Source organism: Lycorma delicatula, chromosome 1 (genome assembly GCF_047948215.1).
Source record: "Lycorma delicatula isolate Av1 chromosome 1, ASM4794821v1, whole genome shotgun sequence".
NCBI lineage: Eukaryota > Metazoa > Arthropoda > Insecta > Hemiptera > Fulgoridae > Lycorma > Lycorma delicatula.
This window is the reverse complement of record NC_134455.1, coordinates 104,506,289-104,530,895: the sequence shown is the minus strand read 5'-3', so window position 1 is coordinate 104,530,895 and position 24,607 is coordinate 104,506,289. Positions and strand designations below refer to the sequence as shown.

The 24,607-nt window shown below is 28.7% G+C and overlaps 1 long non-coding RNA gene across 2 annotated transcripts; it reads right to left on the bottom strand.

The window, feature by feature from the left end:
- Positions 1-2,571: 2,571 nt before the first annotated feature.
- LOC142318154 (uncharacterized) lies at positions 2,572-8,779 on the bottom strand. Of its 2 annotated transcripts, none has more exons than XR_012754833.1 (3): positions 8,614-8,779; positions 6,353-6,522; positions 2,572-3,178 (listed from the first exon to the last, which is right to left on the bottom strand). It is a non-coding gene; the product is annotated as an uncharacterized LOC142318154 (long non-coding RNA). The 2 variants fall into 2 exon arrangements; XR_012754834.1 differs by lacking the exon at positions 2,572-3,178 and adding an exon at positions 4,869-5,365.
- Between the last annotated feature and the right edge of the window lie 15,828 nt (positions 8,780-24,607).

Here is a 24,607-nt window from a genome sequence, read left to right as displayed (position 1 = left end):
CGCTAAAAAACAACAAAACTAAAAACAAAACCCATCTAATGTTAGTCTCAAACAAGACTGAGTATATGAAATAAGGAAAGGAACTGAATATTATCTACTGTAAACATCAAATACCACAACTGTACGTACTATTTTTCGAATTGCAATCAATAAAAATGCTGAGTGATAGCGCACCACGTGATGTTTTGGATTGAGAAACTATTAATGAATTAAATGAACCTCCGTTATTTTAACACCTCAAGTTACAAGATATCAGACTCCTCAACATCTTTAGAAGACATATAAATTTTATTCTTATTCCTATGAAGTGTATGAATACATGTTATAAGATTTTTGAAGTTTATTTTGGCTTAAACATGTTCAAATCACTAATTGGTATAACCAAAACTACCACATTTTAATTATTTTTCTTTCCTACATTGTACTTTAAAAATTGAAGTTCTTAAGAAACTTTTCCATGATTAAAATTTCACTGTACAAACGATGTAACCGAACATTCATGTTAGTACACGTGAACACGTCCATACTGCGCTTGTTCATACAAGTCCATATCTAGCTATTATTAATAATCAATTGAACGACATTTTTCAATCTAGGTTTGGCTTTCCGTCGTCTGTCATTAATTTTGTGCGTTTAACTGAACGCGTTAGAAATAAAAATGATCTTGTTTTATTCTGCTAGAACACGGCATGATACATAATTCCGTGTAGATATGAACGGGCGTATGAGATATCAATAATGTGTTTTTGGCTTATATATCCGCTTGTTCCTTTAACTTTATCACAGTACAACTATTAATTTTTTTCATTCATGTCGGCCTTTTCATTTTTACCTAATATTTTATGATCTCGATAGGATTTAAATCCGGGCAAGTAAAAGGAGGTAGAAGAACATCATGTATCTTTTTATCAAACTTTTATTTTATAAAAGTTTATCAAACACGTAGATAGTAAACTTGCCCCCGTTTATTTTTACCAATTCTTACAACTGTGGTTTCAGCATCGAGGAAGAATGAGAAACAGAATACTGCTGCAATAATTTTATCATATATTCTTCTCTTGAATTGGAAATTTTTGATTTTTCAAAAACGGCATTGTGATAGGGTGCGTTGTCAGAAATTATCGCAGAATTATTGATAAAGGTTGGAAATAATATTTCTTCTGTCCATTTTAAGTAATCTTCCTCTTTCATTTTACCGCTGTAATCGTGATCTTTTTAAACTTTCTTGCGAAGTTAGTAAGACAAGTTTGTTATATAAGTCATTTCTCCTCTGGCAAACACTAAAATAAGTCGGCGGCCTTTTGAAGGAGGAACTTTCTGTTCGTTACCTGAGTCATTACACCGCGATTTATTTATAGTATTAGAAGATAATATGTATGACTCGTCGAGATACATTATCGGCCAATTTTTTGTTTTAAATATTTTACGGCAGTCAGATACTAAATAAGCATAAATCTTACGTCATGCTGCTCAGCGAGACCTTGTTATTTTCGGTCTTTCTCCACCAAAAGCACAATAATTTTATTATTTTTCACAAACACGCCACGTTTCCTGAATAGCCAATGGGATCTTTAAGCGATAACATTTTCTTTTACACCGTTGGCTGTTGTTTATGAATTTCGTGAAACTCGTTTATAGTCTGTCTCTCTACACATTTGTCAAAGTCATCTATTCCCGTTTCGGGCTTTTCACTGGGTTTGTATTTTATTGAAATAGAGAAAGAAGTTTCTACACGATTTTCAGCTAATTTTTCTAACAACCGCTTTTTCTCTTTTCTCACTATTTGAACTTGGGATCACGACATTCCACCCGCAGCTGCTGTTATTTATTACATTTCTTAATGGGAATACGGTGTTTATCTTCCTTTTTCGACTTCAGAAATGGTCATCTTTTTGTTTCATTACTCAACATATCATTTTTTATTACCCGGAACTGCAGTTTTAGTTTTTGTTTTTTTTAAGGTAGTCTAAAGTTCACTCATAATTATAAAACACTAAAAATATGCAACCGATTATAAAACGTGACAACTTTTCTTTCAGTCGAAGCTCGAATAAAAAGAAAGGAAATTTGCGCAAATGCTCTTACAGGATCAACAAATACAGAACAACTAGTAAATTGGATTATACTCGAGATTTCAATTTAGGCTATGGGTAATTATTTTTACATTGGCCTGGCTATAATTGAAACTATGAGCAGAAATCAAACAATATAGCAATATTATTTCTTGATATGATTCTAAGAAGAGTAACTCATTTACTGGGTTTTAATATTTGGCTTGGCCGCGTTTACTTTTACGATAAATAAAATCACGATACGTTTCATTATAAATGATGTTTATATATTTGAGTCAATTATAATGTTAATTAATGAGCGTTTGTGTGTTGACGTAATTACTATATAATACTTTTGAGAATGTTCCTACATTTTTATAACTTTTATAATTATACCATAGCATTTTTTTTATGGCAGAATACTTAATCGTATGTAAAGTAAAATGAGCAGAATTGGAAAATATTTAAAAATATTTCATAATACCTCCAGTAACATAAAATAACAAGTTATACATCATCAATCTGCTTTCGTGCGTGAAAACTAAACTAAATGTCTCCAGTTTGGATAACAGGCACCGTACTGGCCGTCATAGTCCAAGCTTCAAGATTCATTACGGCACGTATACATTCTGTGTCTGAAGATAAGAATTAAAAAGAATGTTTATTAATTTTGTCATATTTATATTCCAAATATGGAGAGCAGTTTTTAAAATTATTTTAAACCCCATCGCGTTAACGAACTATTTAATGTCAACAGACGAATCATAGTTGATGCTTCGAGTGCGATAAACATGAAGGAACATAATAACAAGCAAAACCAACTGTTAAATACTATTTGATATTTTTAGTTAACGCGATACTGACATGTTAACGGTTACTTAATATAATTTATTTAATATGCTTTCTTGGCTATCCTCTACGAAAGTAATTTTTTCACTTTTATTTTGGCATGTATTGGCGTATTGTACCATGTACAATCTGACATATACTCTTCGTGTTATATTTCTAAGGATCAGCATAAATTTAAAAAACCGCTTCTTAATACGGCAGTAGAATTAGAACCAAATCTTGTTCCATTGTATTCACCAGTTTTTTTTTGTAAATTTCATTCTGCTAGTAAAATTTTTCTACAAAAAATAAAGATAAAATTAAAATCATATATTTTTAATCATTTTTTATCCTATTTCAATTTTACATCACTGAAAAACATAAAAAGCTGTAACATAAAACCATAATACTAATCTTTATGAATTGTTATAAATCTTGTCATAGTTATTAAATACTTATTACATTTACGTATAATTTTTTTGTGAAATGTATATAATTTTCGAGGTTTCGTCAAAAGGCACAATGAATTTTCAAGTTATAAAAATAGGTTATCAGATAAGTTTAACTTGCATATATATGAATGATATGAGTAAATTATAAATATCAATTTATCCATGTCTTTTATATTTATGAATATGCAATATTTGCTAAAAAAAGTAATTTTTTATTTATTTATTTTTTTTTAATAACAGTATCAACCTCTGCATAATCAGAAAACAAAACTATTTTCGTGTTACTCAATTAAAGCCTTCGTGATTAGAATCTTATTAACTTTCCTTTACCATTTTTAATAAATTACTGAACCATTTGAAAGCTCTTTCGACCAATTTCTTTAAAATTAAATTTAAAAAATTTCTTTTACAGAAGAAATATTTTTCGCTGATATTAATTCTCTACTATTAACATACGCTAGTATTATACATTTTTTAAATAATACTAATAAAAAATCAAACAGATTTTAACTATCCTCATTAAACGTATCTCTGTATAACGTATTTTAGACTTCTACTACGTTTTTATACAAATTTTAAGTGACTACAAAAATTTAATTTGATTTTTAATTTTGTTTCAAAATTAACTGGAAATTAAAAAATATTAACAAAATTAAATACATATATCAAATAATACTGACATCAATGATTATAAGAAAAAACAAAATTTAATATTTCTTATTATCAACGATTGAAAAAAATGTAATTTATGTTAAAAAGGAACTGGAATAAAGTTTGGAATATTTTTTTACAGTAGTCAAGAGCAATCGAATGTATCTCCTTTAATATTCCAATTAATTAAGACGGCTTCATGTCTAAATTTTCCTTCATTCCGTCTTAAATTTCTATTTTTATGTTTGTCTTCGTTTTCAATGACATTTCCAAGGTAATTCAACTGTTTATCATCCAATGATATTTTTTTTGGTTTTCCTTGTTTAATTTACAATTCGTCCGCACTGATTCGTTTGGTCGTTGATAATCCTTTATATTTATTTTACTTTGGTTATTTACTGTTGAGAGGATTTAATATTTAATATTAACCGTTTAAATTTATAACCTTACTTAATGTCATTTATTTTATTTATATTTTTTTTAATTAGAGGTAATATTTTTGTCCATTACTCTACGATGGTAGTTGAAACAGTAATATAACTTATTGATATATTAATTTCTAATTGTAAAGAAATTTCCAATCTGATGGGTAATAGAACCTATTCGTAAACACGTGTGTTAATTTATAACTTAAAAATTAATGGAATGAACACTAGAACTTCAACAAGATAAATATATATTTTATTGACAGTGTTAATGTGTATATGTAACATCTTTTTAAATTGAGTTTATTTTCACCTAATTATTATAAATTACTTTGTGATTATTAAAAAATATAAAAATCTGTTACATTTTTCCATTTCTTATGTATTCAATCCTCCAAATTATTATGCTTTTTATTTTCACAATAACTAATTTATAACCTCACTTAATATCATTTATTTTTTTTATAATTTTTTACTTATAGAGATAATATTTTTATCTAAAACTCAAAAGACACTAAATTAAATTTAGAACCTTTTCTAGAAAAAAACATCCCCAATACTGAATGTACGCTAGGAGAAACAATGGGCCCAAACTGCTTTGTATGAAAATATTAACCGTGATTCATATCAAACAAATTATATTGTTCTGTTTAGTTAGCATTGAGGAGAAGTCATGCTTCTACAAATTGGAGATTGTTGTAAAATTTTAAATGATTTTATTGCTTTTTTAGATGAAGATATATTTATGAAGAATTGTTTAAATTGACAAGAATTAACTACTAATTATTGAAGTATAACTTTGTAAATTTTAACTTCTTTTTTTGGTTAAAAAACAGAATAAAAATATATTGAGATATGAGATAAAAAAATCTTCCATTTCAAACATGAGCTCCTTGTTATTTTTTCAATATTTGTATTTATCTTAAAAATATTTCTTAATGTTAAGAAATAACATTATCTGAAAAGTTAAGTAAAAACATATTAATGACATTGTTTATTATTTGGTAGAAAAAGTTGAATTAAAAAATAAATTGTATAGGCTATTGACTTTTTTTAACTGGTATCCAAGATTTTAAGTTTTAATGAAAGGAAAACATATTCATTATAATGACTTTGAGTATCAAAAACTGGCTAATCTGAAAGATAACTATATTAAAATTTAAGTTTATATTTATTACAAGAAATATTTGCCATTGTATCCTTTACTGTATAAATAATTTAATGTTCTCGTATGTTATATTAAATGGTAAGGACGTATGTTAATGGAAAGGAAGTATTAAGGATTCTTATTCATAATGAAAGGGATTGTTGAAGACTTATGGAAAAGTATATGTAATTAATTTCGACAAACGTATGAAAATCCTGAAATAATGATAGAAGGAAATATTTTAGCAAGATGGTAATCTACACGAGATGGAAGATGTCGGGTGTTAAACAGGATGATGGCGAAAAGGATGATAGAAGAAGCGAATTCTAAGAAATATGAATAAAGGTAACGTATGAAAAGGATGGAATTAAGTAAAAAAAGGTGAAATATTAAAGGGACATTGTTCACGAAATTTGGTTCTTACATGGACAGTAACATTGAAGATTTAGGAATATATAATATAAGCCAGCCTGTAATTATTGGAACACAAATAAAGAGGTAAATTTAGTGGTTTTATATTGGGAAATCTTTTATGATATTCTCCGTAAACGCCTCTTGAGATTCCATAACGTAACCCATAAACAAAAATAATCTCTGCGTAGCCTTCATTGGAAAACTTTTAAGGCATTATTATTTAATGGCATACAGACACTATTCCATTCCATAAAAATTAAAATTTTTATTCTTATTCAAACTCAATACAAACTCAAAAACATAATGTTCGTAATCAGCCGTCAGTAGTACCAACTTATTAAATAAATTATTTCAAACAAATTTAGATAAAATTAATATCATTACCTGTAAAGACATGTTTTACTGGTTTGTTGTTTTATTTGATTTTTTATTTATGTATTTTTTATTATTTTGATTTGTTTTTCTAAAATATTTAATTATCATCTTGTTTTGTTTTGTACCGCATTTTGATGTTTTGTTTTTAATAAACTTTTTACATTCTATTTACGTAGTTTCTGTGAACATTATTCATAAAACTCATTCATAAAACATTATTCAATTTACTCAGAATCAAATTCTCTACCGGTTTTGTTTAAAGTTTTACATGTTTATAATCATTCTAACAAAGTTATTGTACGTCAAACATAAAAAAAGGGAGTTTTATCCGAAGGTATTGGTTTTCAGTCCAGATTTCTCAAAAACTACTGCAAATACGGATGTGAACCTATCTAATTCGATTTTTTCGTTCAAAATCTATAACAAATCACTAATTCTGCCGCATAAATAACGTCCTACACATTTCAGTACGACCACTTTTTACTGGGGTAGCTGAAATCCAAGCGAAATCTTTCACTCGCAAACGAAGCAGTTTAGGACATATTTTTGTATTGTTCATATCTTTTTTCACTATATTTACGAGTAAAATAGATTATGAACGTTACAGGAATACTTTATGATACACTCTGTATGTAGGGGATGTCAAAAACAGGGAAAAACCTTGATTCCTCAATTTTGTCGATTCCGTAACGTGAATTATATCTAAACTATATAACAGGAAACATTATTTTAATTACTTTGTATGAGCTGAATTTGAAAAGTGATAATATTATACCCAAATACTGATTACATCATAAACTAAATGTCTCAAAAAAAAAAAAAAAAGAAGAAAATCACAGAAAATATATTTCTACGATATTATTACGTACACTAAAATATCCGTTAACTTTCTGTTACATAAAGGTAACAAAATTTAGGCGCCTTCGGCATTATATTTTTAATGCAGCATTCTGAATTTCAAACTTGATTAATGAATGAAATTCAACAGAAATGAAAATAGATAATTGAATTGTGAAATTTGACAAAAGTATCAGTGACATTTGTAGTATTATGTTGTATTCGATTCTATTATGGACTACATATAGTCTTGAATGGCTCTGTTTCTTTAATAGCTTTTATTTTGTTTGTTTTATTAATTTTCTTATTATTAATATTTAACAATTGCAGCTGATCCTATAAACAGTAATTTTATAATAATTACAATCACATATGTAAAAAAAAAATTATTTTAATTATTAAACCCATAATATATCATAAGTAAAATTACATAATAAATAAATGAAAACAAATAATTGTTGATTATGTGCAAAAGAAAAACTTTTAAATTATGCTTATAAATTTATTACGTGACAATAAAATGTTTCCATAGCTCAAATAAATATGATTATTATTGTAAAACTAATGAAAAAGAAAATCATTGGTGACTTATAAATTTATTATAATGTAAGTAAATTATGTAATCCGTTGCAGCCCATGTAGGTTTAGATCTAAAACGTGAGGGCCCTTTAATAAGATCGTTTAAACCTTTATTGATTTACTTCTAAAGGCTCAGTCTCTGCACTGAATATTTATTGCTCTTTATTAGTAAAAGGGAATTCATTAAATTGTTAAAAATAGTTGTGTAATTTTTTATTTTTTATTTTTTTGAAGACAATAATTAATTATTTTAAATAAAGAAATATATGTTTAGTTTAAGTGAAAATTATTATTATTACAAAAATTTAATTAAAATTAATATTTCTTATTTCTTATTCAGAGTGTATCTCGCAGTTATTCCGGGACTTTCATAACCCCTATTCTACACGTGAAAATATTGAAAAAAGTTCAAATAAACATATGTTCTAATATGCGTCGTTGGCGAGTTACGGCTAGTGAAAGATTTCGCTCGGATTTCAACTACCCCGGTGAAATGAGCTCCGTACTGAAATTTGTAGGATGTGAATAAAGAGGCAAAATTAGTGATTTATAATGGTTTTTGAACTGAAAAATCGATTGAGATAGGTTTCAGAATCTTATCTGCAATATATTTTATCAAATCTGGGGTGAAAACCAATAAATTGGGGTAAAAACTCCTGCTTTTTATGTTTGACGAACAATAACTATTTTAAATGGGTAATAACACATAAAACTTTAAAACAAACTTTTATAAAATTAAATTCTGAAGAAAATGGAGATAAGTAGAACAAAACAAAGAAAAGTTAGAAAAAATTAATTTTATTTAGAAACAGTACACTAGACCAAACTGTACTGTTTATACTAGGCATACGTACCAGTTCATAATAAATGTTCAAAAATGAGCTTCCTATTTTCAAAATATTTCTTGGCACGCTTCTGTACTGTTTTTGTTGCTCTTTTTAGTTCTTCAGGGCTGTCCTAAAGTTGATGAGCTGCATTCACAAAGCGGACAATTGATTCCTCACGAGAATGTATTTTTGTTTTCTATTCAAGAGTAGCTGAAATCAGAGAGAAATCTTTCTCTAGACGTTACTCGTAAACGAAGCATTTTAGGACTATGTTTATATGTACTTTTTCCATTATTTTCATTAGTAGAATAATTTATGAATGTCCCGGAAGAACTTCGTGATACATTCTGTATATTCATTACTTAATGTTCACTGCCATTATTTTAAACTAAGATATGAACTTTAGAATTATATTTTAATTTTCAAAGACTTATAAAACACATAAAAAATAATTTATTTTTTTAATTCAACTTTCAGAATGAAAAAGAAATTAATTAACAGAAACTCTTGCTTCGATATTTTAATGAATTCATAAAAGTAGAAAAAATTTAATCCTCAGTTTTATATCTTAATTTTTATATTTAGCCGGCATGAAAATTAAATCAAGTGTTTGAGGTAGTCTTTATAGCAACATAAAAAAGCAGTCTGGCATATTCTTTAACTTACCAAGTGTTAGTGAAAATATATGTTTTATTTTCAAAAATTTACTTTAGTTATCTCTTCAAGTAATTTACGTCTTAAACTTTAATTAAAAATAAATTCTCTTTTTTTTTCTGAAGTATATTAAAATAACAAGGAGTTATACATTGGTAAGTTAATCGGTACAAAGTTAAGAACGTTTTTCTAATCTACAAAAAAACTTTTTTTTATGAAGATTGACTGATGTCTAATCTATAAGGCTAAAAAATAATAATAGACTAATTAAACATTTTTGTGGTGGAAATGAACAATGTGTTTTTTCTGTCTTAAAATAATGCTTTAAAAAAAAAATATTTTTTACTGTTTGAAATTAATCATAACTCATTAAAGTTGCCAAAAAAAAAAAAACAATATGGAAATATTTGTAATAAATTTTTTTCTGAGATATCAGATAAGAAATTTTCAAATCGATAGTAGTTAGGAAATAACTTGACGTGTTTTTCAACACATTGAAATTTTATTACCGATAAATTTTTGTTACAATTTTTACTACCAATAAACAAGAAAAACAACAAAAACAAAAACACGATAAAAACAACTTTGTGATGTGTACCTTTTGAATGTATTTGTGAGAAAAAACATATAAATGATGTTATATGTAAAAAAGAACCGCAAATTTTTAGGAAAGTGAAATCGTTTCGGCAATTCTTGAGGGGCATAGAAATAAAATGTAAATTTATTCTTATGTTAGACGCTACAATGAAGTCCTTTCCTCCATTACTCTCTAAAGTTGTAAGAAGTAGCAAACTGTATGGACCTATATTTTACATATATGCATATTTTACACTTTTAAAATGTTTTTAAGTATGCACATAATTTTATGTTAACATTACTTTTATCCTTTGTTACTGTTTATACAGTTATTTTTAATGGAATATAAATTGAGAATTTTTTATAACACAGCTTCAGTATTTATATTATTTAAATTTCTAGTAATCATATATTGTGAAAGTTTATATTATGTTTCGTATCATTATTACCTAACTTTTAACAACTGTTTGTTTTCATGAATATTTATATATTCATGTATCCTGATTCTTTATAATATGAAACATAAGCTCGAACTTATCTTCAAATATTAGCAATCAATTATTAGCAGATAAAGTGTTCACGGGACAGGGAACTCTCTAATGATAATTAATTGTAGAATATTTAAATTTTCATTAATAAATTTATATATTTTTCTTGAAAATTGATCATCCTATCCAATCAGTAATTTCTTTGTTATCAATTGAATTTCATAATACTTAATATTATGTTTGGAGTTTCTGAAATAGTAGTTTTTTCATTTGGCTTTACTTTCCAAAACTATTTTATTGATTAAAATTATTAGTCAATGGTTTGTTTTTTTTATTTCAAATAAATTTGTGTTTATTCTTTTTTTTTTATTTGTACTGAGAATTTCAATAGCAAAGATAGCCTTTTCTGTAAAGAGAAACCTAATCTGCAGAAACATGAATCTGAACCTAAGGAAGAGATTGGTAAAATGCTAACTTTGGAGTATGCTTTTGTACGGTAATGAAACACAGCCTCTGGGAAAAAAGGGAAAAGAAAAAATAGAAGCTTTTAAGATGTGTTTCTGGAAGAGGGTGGAGACGATAAAATGAATAGATAGAGTAAGTATCGTAAAAGTATAAGCAAGAATAAATGATGACAAAAAAGACAATATTGACGACTATCAGAAGGAGGATAGGAAACTGGATCGGGCATACAATTAAGGTAAAAGACCTCATAATAATAAATACAATTCTTGAAGACTCCGCTGAAGGTGAAAAAAAATGAGGAAGGAAGAGGATGAACTTAATAAATCACATAATGGGTAGTGAAGGTTATGATGAAACGAAAAGAAAAGCATGGAACAAAAACATATGGAGAAAACAGTTGTATCAGGGACCTGCTAACAGGCAGAACATCACATGATGATGTTTATGAATACACGAGAGAAGTCGTAAAGGTAATTTTAGAACCAAAATTGGTGTAGTGGTAAACTCGTCATCGCAAATCAACTAGTTATTAATCAGTTTATCTCTAAGTTGAGAGCTCTAAGGTTCAAATCCTAGTAAAGGCAGTTAATTTTATACGAAATTGAATGCAGATCGTGGATATTGGTGTTCTTTGGTGGTTGGGTTTCGATTAACCACACATCTCAAGAATGGTCAAACTGAAACTGTAAAAGACTACACTTCATTTACATTCATACATATCATCCTCTGAATAATACCTTACTGTTGTTCCGGTGGGTAGAGATAGAATGAGAGAGAGGAGAGAGGGAGTGAAATGGAAGGTAATTTTAGACTATAACAGGAATTTAATCATAAAACACTTTTGTACTCGTATTGTTTTTTTTTTGTTTTTTTTTCAGCGTCTTGAACTAAATTCAACAGAAATTTTTATGTACACATAAGAAAATGTTTGATGCAATACAATAGCAGATATTTTCTTGGTCGAATTTTTCTCAATATTTGAACTAAACCCGTGTAATTTAATTTGTTCATTTTTATTGTTAATTTAATTTATTTTTCTAAAAGTTATAATTTCAATATAACACTAGTAAATCAGGAATCTCTTCTCGTCTACCCATGTACATCCGCCTTCTCTACCTTCATTATGTTTATTATCCTCATGGTTGCAAGGATAATACTAATAATAACAATTAAATCCTGCTCAGTTTATAAAAAATATCAGTTATTGTAATTTCTTCAGAACAACAATTTGATCAGCACAGCACTCGAAACTTTCTGAAGTATTCGGGTTTCAGAATCAGTATGGAGCCTCCATCTTAAAAATAATAGTTATAATTGGTTATCCGTATGTCGTACGGGTAAAATCAATTCTGCACGCTTCTTTGCGTTACCCACAAAGATCACAAGCAAGTGACCGTACTTCGTTTTGTAGTGTTTTTTTTTTGTTTAATTTTGCTTTATTGTTTTAATTTTTTATTGTATTCTGTGTTTTTTGTAAAACCGTTTGTGAAAACTTAATCTAAAGAATATACTTGCATAAATTTTTATTTCATGTATTTACAATTCTGGACTGTGTATATGCAGATTTTCCCGACTGGAGACTCTGGAGCAAGCCACTTATAGCATTTGCCCTTGACTTATTTATTGTAATCGAAAAAACAAGTTTAAGTGCAAACTAGAGGCGCTTAAAAGTAAAAGGCAAATCCAAAGAATTGTTCGCCGTATATCGCCGCAGTTTTAAAACTACTGTTCTGAATAACCAATAGTGATACCTGAGAAGCAAAAAACCTTTTTTGTACAAAATTTAATTTTAAATATTGCTCGTGTTTCCTGAATTCTATTTGACCGACTGTTTGGCCATGGTAAAGTTAAATGTATCCAAGGAATAATCCGATTGTTTTCGCAAGACATTAAAACGGCCATTATATTAAAACGGTGAAAAATTTCGTACCGCCAATATTCCTATTTTTTTTTTTTTTTTTCAGTTGTAATAACTATGGTCAGCTCGTTCGAATGAGTAGTTTTATGTGAAAGTGTAACAAAATCATAGAAATCACTAGATTTTTCTATAAAATATATTTGTTTCTTTTTGCAAAAATTGCTTTTGCGAAAGATGTAATTTAGATTAAAAGTAATGTCAGAGATGAGTAAGGAAGAGTGTTAGATAATTATTTAATATTAGAAATAACAAGAAACTAAAAAAACACAGCTTGGGTCGGTAACATTTTCTCCTAAATTATAAAACAAAATTACATTAAGATACATTTAAAAAGTTTTAATAATATATTTTAAAACTAGAAATAAGTTTGTACAATGAAAATGTAGTTAAATTACTTATTTTCTTTGTCACACCTTATTCATAATAAGAAATAATCATAAAAATATAGAAACTAGAATCCGAATTGCTTTTTTTATAATTGGTGAAAAACAGCTAAATTTATAATTAAAAAACAAAATACATTTGTAAACATGGAAAATTAAATAGGAAATTGATCCTGTACCCATGCTGCTCATGAAGATTATTTTTCTTCCTGTTTGATTGTTTTTTAAGAGTACTTCACCAAATTTAGTCTTACCTTTTTATTCTACCTTTTATTAGTTTCCGTAATCGTATCAGCCTTTCAAAGGAATCATTTATTGTCGATGTTATTCATTCATTTTCCCTAGCACATAGCTAAGGCAAGAAAGATTATATTATTTCATAATATTTACATACATGATGTAATTTCACCCCCACCCACACCCACACCGGAAACGACTATTTTAGCCATGTCTACTTTTAAAACTAAAATATGATATATGATATATTCAATTCAATACTGTATCACAGTTTTAGAACTACTACTGGAATAATTGTAATTGGTAATAGCAGTTAAGTAACTGAGATTCCTTTCGGCCAAAAAAAAAGAATTACATATATACTCGTGTATATATATCTGGTGGAATGTGCTAAAACTTAATCAAACCCTAGTATTCTAATATAATATACATCAATCTTTCTAACTTTGAAATAAATTTTACCTTCTGTTGCTGTAAGTTATTATATTTTTATTTTTGTTTCGCCCAGGCGAAAAACGCCTGGGCGTTATCATCGCCCGGAATTTTATTAATAAAAGGGTAAAATAACTCCAAAATAAGTTAACATAATGATAGTATTTATTACAAAAAATAAAACACGTTATTCTTTAAGTAAATCGATATCATTGCAATAAATATTTATGTTGATTCATTTACTGATCATTGTTATATTGGAATTAATTGTAAAAATTACAGTAACTCTAGAAATGGAACATATAGTTCTATAAATTGTAAAAATAATTATAATAATATGATTTAATTGATAATTGTTCATAATAGATTATTTTTTTAATAATAATGATATTTCATATTTATGAAAATGCATAGGCTATATGTACGTAATATTCTGAATAGATGAAAAGGATCTGGGTACAATTGAGGTATTGATCTGGTGGTGGCGGTAAAATAATCAAGTGGGTTAATTAGAGAAGGAAAGAGTATTGGATAGAACAGGAAAAAATTTCTAATATTGACAGTGTATAAGAAATAATAAGAGTGAATTAAGCTCAGATTAAAAAAATATTATTTATTGTCATATTATTTTAAAGATAAATTAAAATTAAAAAAGAAGGTATAGAGGATCTGGAAGACAATAAATAGGGGATAATACAAATTTTCAAAGTAAACCCTTGTAAATGATGATACAGACGGAATATAGAATGTGTATAAAGCTATCATTTTAAGACCTGGAATGGAGTAGAACACCGATTACGGTAACGTGAAGAATAATAACAATGTTTCAGCTTAAAAAAGTGAATTTTATTTATTTTTTTTTAATAAAAATTCATCTCGTGCCTACTGTTTATGTTTTAGCATGTTTAGAAATTTTAAAATAACAAATAAAATAAAGAGAGGATTACACCTGTGTATTAAATCCAACTCTTCCAACAAACAACAGTCGGTCATTTTCTTAAGACGTAATTAAAATTAATTCGATTTATTTATTAGGTATTCACATTGGTTGCTAAAATGAATTTAAAGTTCAGACACATCATTAAATATACTAATATACTAACTACATCACCACTAATATACTAAGTATTATACTAAGTCTTGATTGACTAAACATTTATTGCCTATTGCAACGAAGAATTTTTTTATAGTAGTTGATATTAAATGAACGGAAGAATAGGGGTGGCTGTGAATATCAGAGTAAACCTTTCAGCTACTCGTATCACATAACTGTTGTCTAACGCACCTCTTTATAGCTGCTTATTCTTTGTACATTAGCTGATAGCAATATTGGAAAACATGTGGAAGCAGTAATAGATGGGTGAATGCATTTCATATCACTTACGTATATTTTACCGATGTACTCGTATCTATACGTCGTAGTAATACGTACTGGTTTAATACATTGGTATAATGCTAGAGATTGATATATTTGCTTTTTTATTCAGTAGAAGAGAATAAGAAACTTAAGCAGAATGATGTAAGTGTTCCTTATATTTTCAAAACTATACTCTTCTTGGGTATGTTTGCTTTGATTACTCATTCTACAGTGTATTCACGGTGACAGTTTTATAGCAAACTATCTATTTCTGACTTTATTGGTTTTAATATTGGCTGTTGCTGTAATAAGTTACTTTCTGTCAAGACTTTTATTACACAACGTATTTCACTAATAGTTTTTCCTATGATTAATTAACTTTTGAAAAACATGAATGCTTGAACATTACGAATTATAAATTTAAAAAAAAATATTCTTTTCAAATAGTTTGGTGAAATAAAATTAAAAGTTCAACACCTGAATTAAGAATCAACGTATCTGTAGTTAATTAAAATTTAAAATAGGTTATTAATTTATTTCATAATAGATTATTTTAAAAGAATTAATTTTTTAACACAGGTACAGACGATTGCGTTGATTACTGGATTTACTGATTTGTTAGATAAATACCATTGTACTTTAATATAAAATAAAGCTTTTAAATTATCATTCAATCTCTATAATCACCGTTAAATCCAAAATTAAAAATTAAATACGTGAATATTAAATTTAATGTTAAACAAATCACAATATTTAATTTAACTCTATCACAATTCAACTTTTTAACAATATCTGACAATACATACATAAAAAATATTAATATTAAAGCTGATTCATGTGTTTCAAGACTACATAATAACATGAAATGGTGCCTTTTTCTGTAAAATTTCCATGGCAACACTGGAATTACTTAGACGTTCTTTATCCATGCTGTTGTCAAAGATTATTTTGCTTCCTGTTAGATTTTTAAAAGAGTACTTCACCAAATTTAGTCTTACAATTTTATTCTACCTTTTATGAATTTTCGTAACCGTTGTAGCCTTTCAAAGGAATCATTTATTGTGGATGTTATTCATTCATTTTCCCTAGCATAGCTAAGGCAAGTAAGATTATATTACTTCAGAATATTTACATATATGATGTAAATCAAAACTCCATTTTCAAAAAAAAAAAACTGTCTTCAACAGATTTAATGAACAAGTCAGGAAAACCATAAATTGTTTTATAATAGATTTACTGTTTTAAAATACCGATTGTAAACTGTAAGCTTAATTACAGAAATGGATATTTATTTCTGCTACCAACTTCAAGTACCACTTATAGAACATTTATGATTAAAAGTCACCATTAGCCTGAACATATAAAAATAAGTGAAATTTTAATTTTACTGTAAAATTTAGCGGTTCCGAACTATCAACTTTTTTACAGAATAGAATTCAATTGATAGAATGGATTCGTAACAGGTAAAATTAAGTGTTATGTATGAACCTTTTTTTGATAGCTATTCTACCGTATTTTATTATTAAAAGTAAAGTAAAATTTATTTTCCGTTAGTCTATGTATTTTATGTGGGGAAAGGATCCTACTCTATAATTTTCTGAAGAATGAAATATCCTCTCCTTCGTTGAGTGAGTAGTTAACTCCTCTATAACTGTAGACTTAATTAGATTTGCTAGAAATCATTACCTTTCTATAACAATCGATTTATATAAGAGAGATTAATTTATACATAAAAAGAGAATATTTTAAAAAGATTTATTCTCTGTTGTTTGTAATTTAAGTATATTATTAGTTACACATACTATTAACCTAATATCGAAGAGAATGTCATTTAATAACCATTTACAAAAAGTTGAACTCGACAATTTTTTCAAACGTTTTCACTTTACGTAATTTTTCAATAAATATTTTCCAGTATAGTTCATTCTAAGTATATACTTTTGATCTTACTTTTACGTCCTGAGTTTTATCAATACGAGTATTTCTTTTTGCAAAATAAATAACCAAATGATTTATTTTTTTATGTATACATAAAAAGAGAATATTTTAAAAAGATTTATTCTCTAATATTTAATGAAATATAAAAAGTTTAATATTGGCTACTATATATTTCTCGGCAAACTATTTTCGTGAAAGTTACATATGAAGTAAAAACACAAAAATAAATATTCTTATTCTATCAATTGTTTTTTTGTAATCTAAAAGCTATTTAGAAGAAAAAAATTATAAAATATCGTTTATGAAACTATTTACTACTTAAATATTACTAATTATTTTATAAGTATTATCATCAGAACAAAACCTAATTCTTCTTTATAAGCTTTTTTTTATTAAGTATCAGTAATAACACATTAATCCTGAATGTGCTAACATTGAAAAAATATCTAACTAAATAGAAACAGTAATGTAATTTGTACAATATTTTACTTGTATTTACAAAAGAAAGAAGAAGATTGTCTTGACACCTTTTTCTTTCTTATTTGCTACAGGTCCAACTTCAGTGACCCATATACATTCAACATCAAGTAATCAAAGAAAAAAAGACGGTTTAGTACTTTTCCACGCTTTTTTTTCGACAAAAGAAGTTTATTTTCTGTTACATATATATATGTACATAAAAATAAAGAAACAATATTATATGTTCTCCTTTCATTTTACACAACATAGTTGTATTTTTGTTCGGATTATAGGTTCTGATCTCAGATAAATTCGAGAAAAAATCAAACTCAAATCCTGTTGTTTATTTTTGTTACCTGATTTGAAATACAAATAGCAGAAAGTACTGGGTTTAACGAAAATATGTGCTTATTTTTCGTGCTAGGTTAATTATAGGTCATTTTTCATATCACGAAAAATTAATATTGTTAATTATTTCATGAAAAATTAATTATTTGAGTACACTAAAAGCACATCAGTTTGAATTTAAAATATCTAAATTTCAGTTTGTACAAACAGTGCTCATAAGTATGTGTATTAGTTAATTATATATAGCGTTTGTTACATTCATATTAATTTTTGCCTCTTTATACAGGCAAAAATAAATATGAATCTATTTGAAATATACGATGGTCGGCTGATAAATTTTGCACGCTAGCGTGTTACACGGAGACAAAAGGTACTATCGAGTTGGGTGTAGCAGCACATGATAGCTAAAATCCCCTTCTACAAACCTACGGTAATGCGTTGAAATCCGTTTACCAGTTTGTTTTTTCAGTAGCAGTTAAAATGGAGTCGTGCACGATCAATATGTCTGCACGGTTAAATAGAACGCAGTGATTGAATTTTTAACAGCAGAAAATATGAATTCTACGAATACTTTTCATCGTTTAAAGCCGAAGAAGTGAAATTGTTGACAGGTGTACTGTGAATAAGTGAGCGTTTAAATTTGGCGAATGTGAAGCTGGTAAAGCGACGATTGAGGACGCACCTTGAAGAGGACGAACAGTTTCTGTGACTGATGAGAAACATCAAAAGGAGGTGGACGATTTGCTTCAAAGTGATCAGCTAATCACACAAAAACGCATCGCTATTCAGTTAGGCATATCTAAAGATTGAGTAGGCCATGTTATTGAGCAATTGGAATACCGTAAAATCTGTGCTCGATGGGTACCGAGCAAACTCTCTAATGGCTCTCCCCAAGCTGAAGTTTGAGCGTATACCGCATCCGCCATACTCGCCGGATTTGGCTACGCGCGACTTCCACTTCTTCCCTCATCTCAAGAGGGATCTCAAAGATAATCATTATACCACCAACGATGAGGTGAAGGAAACCGTAGTCACTTGGATCCGAGAAAGACCGCCAGAATGTTTTAGAGACGGAATGCAAAACTTGTCAGATGTTAGGAAAAGTGTATCTGTGTAAACGAGGATTAAATAGAAAAATAAATATTGCATTCCGTAGCTAAGATTTTGTACTTTTATTCACTTTTTATTTCATTTCAATATCTCTTTTCATTCCCGTGCTACCCATATGTGTGCAAAATTTATCAGTCGAGCTCCGTTTTTGAAGTATACGTTTGATAATGCTATAAAATTAAGGTTTGTAGTTAATATTAGACATAAAAGTTTTATAAATATTATGTAAATGATAGATTTTCCTTTTGTCTTCCGTCATTTGACTGGTTTGATACAGCTCTCCAAGATGTCCTATTTAGTGCTAGTCATTTCATTTCGGTATAACTCCTACATATTACATCGCTAAAAATTTGTTTTACATATTCCTTACATATAAACGTTGCCTGCCTGCGCAATTATTTCCTTCTACCTGTCCTTCCAGTATTAAAGCGACTATTCTAGGATGCCTTAGTATGTGGCCTATAAGTCTGTCTCTTATTTTAACTATATTTTTCCAAATGCTTCTTTCTTCATCTATTTGTCGCAGTACCTCTTCATTTTTTACTTTATCCAACCATCTGATTTTTAACATTCTCCTATAGCACCACATTTCAAAAGCTTCTAATCTTTTCTTCTCAGATACTCCGATTGTCCAAGTTTCACTTCCATATAAAGCGACACTCCAAAAATATACTTTCAAATATCTTTTCCTGACATTTAAATTAATTTTTGATGTAAACAAATTATATTTTTTACTGAAGGCTCGTTTCGCTTGTGCAATTCGGAATTTTATATCACTCCTGCTTCGTCCATCTTTAGTAATTCTACTTCCCAAATAACAAAATTCTTCTACCTCCATAATCTTTTCTCCTCCTATTTTCACGTTCAGTGGTCCATCTTTGTTATTTCTACTACGTTACATTACTTTTGTTTTCTTTTTGTTTATTTTCATGCGACAGTTCTTGCGTAGGACCTTGATCTATGCCGTTCATTGTTTCTTCTAAATCCTTTTTATTCTCCGATAGCAGTACTATATCATCAGCAAATCGTAGCATCTTTATCTTTTAAACTTGTACTGTTACTCCGGATCTAAATTGTTCTTTAACATTATTTACTGCTAATTCTATAAAAATATTAAAAAGTAAGGAGGATAGGGAACATCCTTGTCGGACTCACTTTCTTATTACGGCTTCTTTCTTATGTTCTTCAATTATTACTGTTGCTGTTCAGTTCCTGTAAATGTTAGCAATCGTTCTTCTATCTCTGTATTTGAACCCTAATTTTTTTTAAATGCTAAACATTTTATTCTAGTCTACGATATCGAATGCCTTTTCTAGTTCTATAAATGCTAATTATGTTTGTTTATTATTAATCTTCCTCCTACTATTAATCTGAGCCCTAAAATTGCTTCCCTTGTCCCTATAATTTTCCAAACCAAATTGGACTTCTCCAAACACTTCTTCTACTCTCCTCTCAATTCTTCTGTACAGAATTCTAGTAAAGATTTTTGATGCATGATAGTTAAGCTAATTGTTCTGTATTCTTCACATTTATTTGCTCCTGCTTTCTTTGGTATCATGACTATAATACTCTTTTTGAAGTCTGACGGAAGTTCCCCGTTTTCGTAAATGTTACACACCAGTTTGTTTTATGTCAATCGCTTCTTCACCTGCACTGCGCAGTAATTCTACATTCCTTTCTTCCATTCAAATCGTTTAATACTCTTTTAAATTCAGATCTCTGAAACTCTTCTTCAGTCACATGAAGAAGCAATCAAATTAAAGACTGACTGCATTAATTTGTTATCATTGATTTACTATAATAGTGCTATAATTCAATAAATATTATTATCCCTCAGTTAAGAAGAGATTAAAACACAGGTACACAGTAGTTCTACCTACTGAGGTACTGAGAGATGGTAGTACTACTTTTCTGCTGAAGTAGATGAACAATTGATTGAAATGTTTACTTAATATTTTTAGGGAACCGTTGGGATTCTTGGTAATGAGAGGGCAGATTCTGCTGCGAAAGATGCGTGTATTCAGCCTCCTTTCACCACCCGAGTTACTACCTTTGATTTTATTAATCATATAAAACAATCACTGCGAGCAAGGTGGCAAAGAGGCTGGACGGCTGCCGTTGATAGTAAACTTCGACGAATTAAAAACTCAGTATTGCCGTGGGGCTCCTCTTGCAGGAACTCTCGTCGTGAGGAAGTGGTCCTCTGCCGGTTACGGTTGGGGCATATCTAATGTCAGGAGGAGACCCACCCCGTGCACACGATGCAACTGCCGCATGACTGTGCACCACATTCTCGTGGACTGCGTATGTTATGCGGCGTTGCGTCGTAGTTTAATATACCCAGCAGCATTCGTGATGTCTTGGGCAATGACGGCAGGGTTTTGGAGCGAATGTTTCTCTTTTTGCATAGTACTGGGTTACTGCAAAGGATTTAATATACTTATATATGTTTTTCTGTAAGGAGAATTTTTTAATAATTTTAACCTTTATTTTCGATTTGATTTTTTAGTTCTATGTGTTTGATTTTGCTATCCGAGGTGGGGATTTTTGCACAACCCATCAGAGTTAGGTAAGTTTTTATACTTTCTTTATTGTATTATTTTATCTTTAATATTTTATCCACTTTGTCTGTGATATTAGTTTTGGGTTTTATTTTGCCTTCTTGACTTGTTTTAGTAAATTTTTATTATATGATTAATATTACTTTTACACCTTGTATAGCTTATTATTTTGGAGTTATATTACTCTTTAAATAATAACTACCGGGCGATGATAACGCCCAAGCGTTTTTCGCCCACAAACAACAAAAAAAAAAAAAAAAATTTACTTTTAAAGATATATTAAGCATTTTATTTTGAACAAAATGACACCTTATTTGTAAAGATCCTTTGACAAACGATAAAGTTATTGCAGACAATTTACCCGGCAGAACGCTTGCGCACCTAATGTAAGCTGATAATTTTTTTTCTGTTTTTATTTCTTCCACTAATGTAATAAAAATTATTAACAGTAAATAATAATACTAAATTAGTAAAAATAAATTAATAATAATAATAAAAATGATCACCTTACGTTACGGTAACTATAAGTAGTCAACCCACCGGGTTGGTCTAGTGGTAAAATCTTCATCGCAAATCAGCTGATTTCGAAGTCGAGAGTTCTAAGGTTCAAATTCTAGTAAAGTCAGTTACTGTTATACGGATTTGAATATAAAATCGTAGATACCGATGTTCTTTGGTGGTTAGGTTTCACTTAGGGATGGTTGACCTGAGACTGTACAAGACTACACTTCATTTATATTCTTATATATCATCCTCTCAAGTAATACCTTACGGTGGTTCCTGAGGCGAAAGAGAAAAAGAAGGAAGTCGTTTTTATAGGTTTTTACTTTATAACAAAGGAGGCACAAGGTGGTACGATCCTTCTTAAACAAGTAATGCCCAAGCTACGAAATTTCACTCAGCAGTATTCAAGAACTTTTTAAATAAGTAAAATCTAATCCCAACAAAGGCTTTAGCACCTGTAAAAATCCATCACACCTGTAAAAATCCATCACACTAAAAACCTAAAACGTCCGATAATAACTGTGATAAAGGTATAACTTTGAAGCAATTGATAAAAGTGGATGTGCTACTCTTCGATCGCTACAACCGGTCGTAAAAGAAAAAATCTCTTCAAATAAGTCTTTAGTCTTTATGGCGCATTATGAAAGACATTAAGTTCAAATGGAAAAAATTTCAGACAATAAAAAAATGTTTGTGGAATAATAAGAAAATCGGGAAATGAAGACCGTTACTTAAGAGCTATTAAAAATATACGGTAACAAAAACAGACCTATAATTTACTCGGACGAGTCCTATGTACATGCCAGTAGTACCAAACAAATATTGTATAGCACAGCTCTGACCGCGACCTTGCTGCTCCAATTTTTACGGCAACCGTGCTTGCATTGTTCATGCCAGTTCCGAAAATTGTTTTGTCAAGAACGCTTCTTATATTTAAATGTTGCACCAAAACAGGAAATTATCATGCCATAAATATTCTCTTAATTACGAGCGATGGGGGAAACAACAATTAATTCCTAATCTTCTCTCTAACTCGGTTATCGCCAAAGATAACACTTCGTACCATAATGTGCATCTGAACGACGCTCCGAATTCGAACACATATAAAGCAGACAAAATCGACTGGCTTATTTCATTTACGAGTAAAATGTTGAAACCAGAACTGTACAGTTTTATTTTAATTGCATAAGCCGCATGTTACTTATTTAAAGTAGATTCAGTTTTAGCCGAGAAAGTTCACAATGTTTTGAGATTGCCTCCTTATTCTCCGGTATGAAATCCGATTGAAAATTTTCGGGCGGTTTTAAAAGTGTACGTCACGAAAAAAAATTGAATTTTAAATTATATGATGCTATTGCATTATTTGAAGAACGAGAAAATTAATTAGGAATGCCGAATGGAAATCAAGATGGGATCATGTCGAGAAAGTAGAAATATCTTATTTTTCTCGGAAGCCTTTAATTGATAATACTATTGAAAATTACATTATTAACGTAAGTGGCGCTAGCGATGATTGTGATTTAAATATTTGATCATCATTGAAGTTGAGTTTTTAAGATTTGAAACATTATAATTTGATTTGGTAAGTAGCAGTTCAAATCAATGTATGTACTTCCCACGCCTTTTCACCTCCTTTATACTTTCTTCCTTCTCCTACGTCAATCACTTCCCCTTCAAACTAACTGTGTTTTGCAACAAGGTCTACAATGAATACATAAAAGAACTTCTACAGCAGTCTAACTAGCAACTGTTGATACATTCGCTAGCCATTTCATAGCTAAAAACAAAAAAAAAAAAAAATACAATTTTTTTACAATAAATAAACAGAATATCTCTGTTGTCGAATTTTAAGAAACAGGAGCACCATTGGCTAATATTAGTTGTAGAGACGACTGAAAACATTTGAAGCAAGATTTTACGTTTTATTAAACAATTTGGTTCAATATGTCGTTACAAAAGATTTATTTTAAATCAATTTCATATCTTTCAAATTTTGTATCTGCCAATCTGGTATTGTTGACCTGTTTTTTTGTATCTAACCTGGCAAGATTTTTTCAAACGTTTAAAAAATTCTGTTTATGTACTTTTTTATTTGTAACACGAAAGTGTAAAACATTTTTTTCATTTATTCGCCCACAAATGTTCCAATTTTTTATTTTATTATTATTTAATCCTCATATTTTTACGATTTCCTTATAACACAATAAAACACAACAATTTACAATTTTTTTTTCGAATATTCAAGATCAAATTTATTCTCGTTCTGAATATTACAACTTCAAATTTTACCTTTTATAGTGATGCCCATTTTTTAAAAGTTTCAATCACCTTAAGTGACAAAACTATATTTCTTAAAAGCATCTTTTTGTTTGTACATAATTCAGAAAGATTTTTTAACAGGGGTGCATTCTTAATTATCGCTTTATTTTGCAATCCTATCACAAATTTTTTATTTACCTATGTTTAATTTTTAAAACCAAATTTGTTTAGTCCTCATGAAATTTAACTAAACTATTCTCTTTAATTTTCTTATTTTTCGGATTGTACTTTGTTGTACAGTGATAAATATTGTTTATAACTGACTTATAAAT